Consider the following 6,839-nt stretch of genomic DNA (forward strand, 5'->3'; position numbering starts at 1 on the left):
GGGTGCAGCCAGGGGGGCCCCAAAGAGGGATTTGTAATGGGATCCAGAACTCAGGGTGTCCAGGAAATATTAAAAATATGGGATATCCTCGCCCCCACAAATCTGAACTGGAGGATGGGACACATGGAGCAGGACCATGGAGAGTTGTTCTGCATAGCAACAGTTTTGCAAATAACTGCAGGAATGGTCATTTAACATATCTATAATCTTTAACTGGTTCCATGGATATGTTAATAGCTGTGGCCATGCTTTGAGCCAAGGAGATGGGAGTGACTTCAACCCATGATAACTGGGAGGCAACTCCCCCTGGTTACAGTGCCTGTGTAAGAGGTTAGAGATGATTGGCTCCATGCCATGGGGCCACACCTGCCCAGAATTACTATGGCAGCCCAGGAAAGCTGGAAAATACGGAACGCTGGCAGGTGTAGCCGCTTGTGGGAGGAGTCAGAAATGGGGATGCAGAGGAAGATTGGCACTGGGATTTAAACCCAGGTGTGGCAGCCAAGTGGGGGTGGGGGGTGGGGGAGGACCATGCAGCTTTGGGTGCTCTCTTTGCCACGTGGCTTAGAAAGCAGGAGAGACCTTGCAGGGAAGGAAAGGGGGGAAGGACTCTTGCTGGTGGGCCATGAGAAGGTGCCATGTTGTTTTGGATTAAGAACTGGATATCACAGCAGCAACACAGCATGTGTTGCTGGGAACTGAGGGAGGCCTGCCAGCCAAGCATGGATTGCTGGGAAGAACCCAGGGCTACCTGAGCCACAGACTTCTATTTCTTTTCCTGAGATACGGTACCTCGGACTGGGCAAAGGCAGGAAGGAAGGACTGTGTGTGTTTGTGGGTGTTTTAAGAGACTTTGAGATTTTAATGAAGACATTACATCATTACTCTAAGTTTGTATAACTTTTAAATAAATAGTTCATTTCCTTCTCACCAATTTCTGGCATTGAGAGCTATAATTCCTTGGTGGCTGGCAAGGCGAACCTAGTATAGGAGGACCCTGGGAGAAGGGGGTCCATTCAGTAATAGTATCTCTTCTCCTGCCAAGGGTCCATTCTGTAATAGTAGAGCTGAGATTTGAACAATTAAACTCTGAGTTCGTGTGTTCATTCAGCAAAAATAAATTCCATACTAGGTTCCAAGCATTTCTTTTAAGTTGAATACCTTTATGTAGTGCAGTTGGTGTTCATTAAACTTTAACTTCAATATCTTCAAACATCCCATTACTCATGAAAAAGTGATATTATAAAATTAATAGATTCCTAAAAAGTTATTGTTTATTTCATACATATTATTAAAAGGAATTCTGTAGCATTTTAAGATAAAAAGATATTGAAATAAAAAGTTATTCTAAGTTACTGGTAATAGTGAATGTTATTTTATGAATAGTTTCTTAAAGAATGGAATACACATAACAGAAGACAACTAATGATCATTTACACAAATGGCGTAGAAGATTCAGTTTTGGAGAGATTAATCCAATTTACATTTGAAAGTCTTTTTGGTCTACGGCCATACCACCCTGAACACGTCCGATCTTCTCTGAAAGCCTTTTTGGTTCTATTTAAGACAAATATAGCCCTGGCTGGTGCAGCCCAGTGGACTGAGCATGGGCCTGCAAACCAAAGGGTTACCAGTTTGATTCCCAGTCAGGGCACATGCCTGGGTTGTAGACCAGGTCCCCAGTAGAGGGTGCATGAGAGGCAAACACACATTGATGTTTCTCTTCTTCCCTTCCCCTCTCTCTTAAAATAAATAAATAAACATCGAAAAAATATTTTAAAGAGATAAATGTAATTCAGTTAAATGATAGTAATGATTTATTTAAAATGGCAAAAATTTTTCATCTCATATACTAGATGGTTGCAAATCAAAGTAAAACCTTAAGTTATATAACTATTCTTTTTTTCTTTTTGAGATTCATACTTTATTTACAAGCAAATGAAGACTGTCCCCTGTAAACTCTAATTTGGGATGAGAAGAGCAATAGGGAGAAGTAGTTGCTGGCTTCATAGTGATGAGTGAAGTGCATCCAGCTATTTCTTTAAACAATGGTTTTGTTATTAAAAAGGAAAAAAAGAAACACCACATGATTTTTTCATTTTGTATATGTGAAAGATTCAAAAGAAAAATGACTTTTCAAAATTCTAGTCTCCAGTCAAATGTGCGAGGTGACCAGAATGTCACTTTCATTCAGCGACAGCCCCTGCTCCCCAAGAGCAATGGCCTCTGACCAAGAGCTAATACTCATCAACAGTATCTGCTCCAGGAATGGAGAGACCTCCATCTTTCAGAGCCTGAACTTTCAGCTTCTTGGCTTCCAGCCAGGTCTGCTGTTCTACCCTTGGTTCTTCTAGGATTTCTTCAACAGACACTTGCTGAAGGGGTGTGCCACTCTCCTTTTCCAAGTGTATTTCTCCTAGTTCCCACATTTTCTCCTCTGACCACAAAAATTCCTCGAGGAATATCACCGTATTTTTTGCCCACATGAACGCGCTCCACAGTCTGATGTAGCACTAAATTGGCAAATTGATCAATGCTTCTCAAAAATCCTGTAAGTGTCCTTCCATCTCAAAGTAGAACCAAGTGCTTTTTGTCCATGTCCTCCATGAGGCTGGCAGGGCCAGGCATGCAGTTCATGCTGAGCTGAGACGAGCTGCGGTGTAGCGCGGCGAAGGGCCAGCGTGTCCAACACCGTCCTCCCGCCGTAGTCACTGCCTCGGAGGGACCAGGACTGGAGAGCAGATCGGACGCGCACTTCCGCCCCTCCCCCCTTTCAGGCGGGGCTCGCAGGAAACTCCTCCGCATTATCCCCACCCATTTCCTGTGTCACATGCTGTCCTCCCGAAGAGGTGGGGCCGTTGCTCAGTCCTGGAGAGAGGGGAAGAGGAATCTAGATTGCATGAGTGGTGGGAAAATGCATTCTCCCTTCTAAGGAAGACGGGGCTGCCCCCTCGTTTCACTGTTCCCTCGACCCCAGAGTCACGGACATCAGTCCCTCAACTCCCAGGACACAGCAGCCGAAGGGCCAGAACTATAGTCTTTAAGAGTTTTCTGTCTTGGGGAACCAAGATGGCGGCGTAGGTAGACACACTGCGCCTCCTCGCACAACCAGAACTGACAGAGAATCGAACAGCAAGGGGGACTGACACCAAGGAAACAGAAAATAATCATTCATCCAGACTGGTAGGAGGGGCGGAGACGGGCACCAGGGTGGAGAGGACTCGCGTGGCTGTGGCGGGACTGAGACTGGCGGAGTGTGGGACAAATGGCGCAGGCAGTCCGAGCACTAGCAGACCCTGTGGTCCCACATTTGCACAGATAAACCCAGAGGGCCGGACTCAGAGTGGCGGAGAGTGGGGCAGGCAGAGTGGCGGGTAGCACCTTGCGGCACCACATTCGCCCACAGATAAACCTGACGAACAGCGGGCAGCGAAGCAGACCGCTGCGCAACCCAGGGCTCCAGCTCGGGGAAATAAAGCCTCAAACCTCTGATTGAAAGCGCCCCTGGGGGTTGGGGCGGCAGGAGAGACTCCCAGCCTCACAGGAGAGGTTGTTGGAGAGACCCACAGGGGCCTAGAGTGTGCACAGGCCCACTTACTCGGGAACCAGCACCAGAGTGGCCCAGTTTGATTGTGGGTAACGGAGTGGGAGATTGAAATCCGGAGGAGACTGAGGCGGGCGCCATTGCTCCCACTCGGCCCCTCCCCCACGTACAGCGTCACAGCGCAGCGACCAGCGTTACCCCGCCCTGGTGAACACCTAAGGCTCCGCCCCTTAAAGTAACAGACGCGCCAAGACAAACAAAAAAAAAAATGGCCCAAATGACAGAACACTTCAAAGCTCCTGAAAAAATACAACTAAGTGACGAAGAGATAGCCAACCTATCGGATGCACAGTTCAAAGCACTGGTTATCAATATGCTCACAGACTTGGTTGAATCTGTTCGAAAAACAGATGAAAAAATGAAGCCTATGCTAAGAGAAACAAAGGAAAATGTACAGGGAACCAATAGTGATGAGAAGGAAACTGGGACTCAAATCAATGGTATGGACCAGAAGGAAGAAAGAAACATCCAACCAGAAAAGAATGAAGAAACAAGAACTTGGAAAAATGAGGAGAGGCTTAGGAACCTCCAGGACACCTTGAAACGTTCCAACATCCGAATTATAGGGGTACCAGAAGGAGAAGAGGAAGAACAAAAAATTGAAAACTTATTTGAACAAATAATGAACTTCCCCGATCTGGCAAAGGAAATAGACTTCTGGGAAGTCCAGGAAGCTCAGAGAGTCCCAAAGAAGCTGGACCCAAGGAGGAACACAACAAGGCACATCATAATTACATTACCCAAGATTAAACGCAAGGACCTACATCCAAGATTACTGTATCCAGCAAAGCTATCATTTAGAATGGAAGGGAAGATAAAGTGCTTCTCAGATAAGGTCAAGTTAAAGAAGCTCATCATCACCAAGCCCTTATTATATGAAATGTTAAAGGGAGTTACCTAAGAAAAAGAAGATCAAAAATAGGAACAGTAAAAATGACAGCAAACTCACAGTTATTAACGACCACACATAAAACAAAAATGAGAGCAAACTAGGCAAACAACTAGAACATGAGGGTTGTCAATAAGGGAGTGGGAGGGGGAGAGGGGGGTAAAGGTACAGAGAATAAGTAGCATAGATGATAGGTGGAAAATAGACAGGGGGAGGGTAAGAATAGTGTAGGAAATGTAGAAGCCAAAGAACTTATAAGTATGACCCATGGACATGAACTATGGGGGGGGAATGTGGGAGGGAGGGGGGTGGGCAGGATGGAGTGGAGTGGGGGGGGAAATGGGACAACTGTAATAGCATCATCAATAAATATATTAAAAAAAAAAAGATTTATACTTTAAAAAAAAAAAAAAAAAAAAAAAAAAGAGTTTTCTGTCTTCAGTAGTGTCCCTTCTTCACTCTGGGCTAATATTAAGGAATGTGTATGTAGAGGACTGATGGTAAACTTGCAAATACAAGGTGATGAATAATCATCTTCAATGTAAAGATGAAACAGGTTAAAATGTAATCAAAACAAGAGTTAGCAAATTGTGACATTTCTAGACTTCAGAAATAAGGTGCCAGTAACAACAATATTGGCCTAGTTTGGAAGAACCTCCCTGCAGTCTATAAAAAGCCCACTCCTCTGGCTGTGCTTCCCCTGGGAGAGACCCGGCAACCCAAAATAATTGAGAGTACCTGTCTCTTGGAAGAGAGGATGTCTTGAACCTGAGATTATGATACTATTTCTATAGTGTGTGTATGTGTGTGTGCGTTCAGGGGCAGGGGGCAAATATTAGCTTGTTCAATCACAACAAAGCTCTCTTAAAGTTTTGGCTATTATCCTTATCATATAATAGATGAGGACATTGAAGCTTGTTGGAGAAGTTCAGTAGCATTCTAAAATTTCATAGTAAGTGTCAAAATCCGGTGAAAAGCCCAGATTAAACCCCCAACTAATAGGCAATGGAGTTAGAGAAGTAATACCCTTATGTCTTACTGTCAAGGCTTTGAGCGATCAGATAGCTAGTCACTTCATTCATTCACTCATCCATCCATTAGGCACATTCTATATGCAATTCATCATGCAGTATATTTGGAGAGATAAGATGAATTGTCCAAAAGATGTTACCTGAATAAATTAGTTGTCCTTTTTTCTAAACAAAAGGTCCTACATATTTATTACTGAAGCAACCTATTAATGCAAAATATAAAAAGAAAACAGAAAACCAATACAAACAAATTGCCCTGGCTGGTGTGGCTCAGTGGATTGAGCATGGGCCTGCAAACCAAAGGGTCAAAGTTCAATTCCCAGTCTGGGCACATGCCTGGGTTGTGGGCTGGGTCCCCAGTATGGGGTCCACGAGAGGCAACCACACATTGCTGTTTCTCTCCCTCTCTCTCCTTCTCTTCCTCTCTCTCTAAAAATAAATAAATAAACTCTTAAAAAAAACAAAGATGTTAACTGATCAAATGGTAGTGACTTTCTCAGTTTGCTAGGGTAAGTAAGGTCCTAGTGACATTAAGGCAGCATAAATATATGTACCATCACATATGCAATTTCTTATAGACCCAAATTGGTTCTTTTCTAACAGCTCCTCTGGGAGTTGAATCTGATTTGGTTACAAGTTTTCATTCAGATCCATTGGGAATGGATTAAAATGAACAACTAATCATAACATGACAAAGTGAAAATATGGGCTATCACTATTATCTAATAGAAGAACAAAGGGTAGACTATGGAAGGGAAGTGGCAGGCGTGATGGTGAATCCAGATTTAATATTACCTAATGCTCCCACTATCATTAAATTTTATTCCAAAGGTGACCCAGGGTCATAATTAAAGAAATATAATGAGTGGTGCTATCCCAATTCAACTGACTTAAAGCAAAAGATATTGATATCAAAAGTCCCTGGATGTCCAGAAAAAGAGCACGCATGGCACAGCAGTGGCTCCTCAGTTTTATTAGGTACAGATTCTTTTGTTCTCTGCATGTGCTCTCTTGGGCAGGTCTTTGTCCCAAGGCTGCTTTCCAGCATGGCTTCAAGTTGACCTCATCTCTTCCAGGTATTCCATTCAGATGTGACAGATCTGGTGGGAGAAGAGGAGCTGTCTTCCCTTGGGGCTCTTTTTAATAACTGAGGAAAACTTTCCAAGAAGCTCTCCAGCAAGCCTCCCATTAAGCTCATTTGGCCACTCAGTAGACCAATCTTGATAAGGGATTTTCAGGTTTTCCTTGTATCAATCACAATTTACCTGAGTCTCAGTGCAAAACTGGGTATCTGCCAACATGGAGGGGGAAGTGG

At 43.9% G+C, this 6,839-nt stretch overlaps 1 pseudogene; it reads right to left on the reverse strand.

The window, feature by feature from the left end:
• Window positions 1-2,237: 2,237 nt before the first annotated feature.
• On the reverse strand, window positions 2,238-2,637 carry LOC112315171 (U6 snRNA-associated Sm-like protein LSm1 pseudogene; annotated as a pseudogene).
• Window positions 2,638-6,839: the final 4,202 nt, after the last annotated feature.

The sequence above is a fragment of the Desmodus rotundus genome, chromosome 5 (assembly GCF_022682495.2).
Source record: "Desmodus rotundus isolate HL8 chromosome 5, HLdesRot8A.1, whole genome shotgun sequence".
Classification (NCBI taxonomy): Eukaryota; Metazoa; Chordata; class Mammalia; order Chiroptera; family Phyllostomidae; genus Desmodus; species Desmodus rotundus.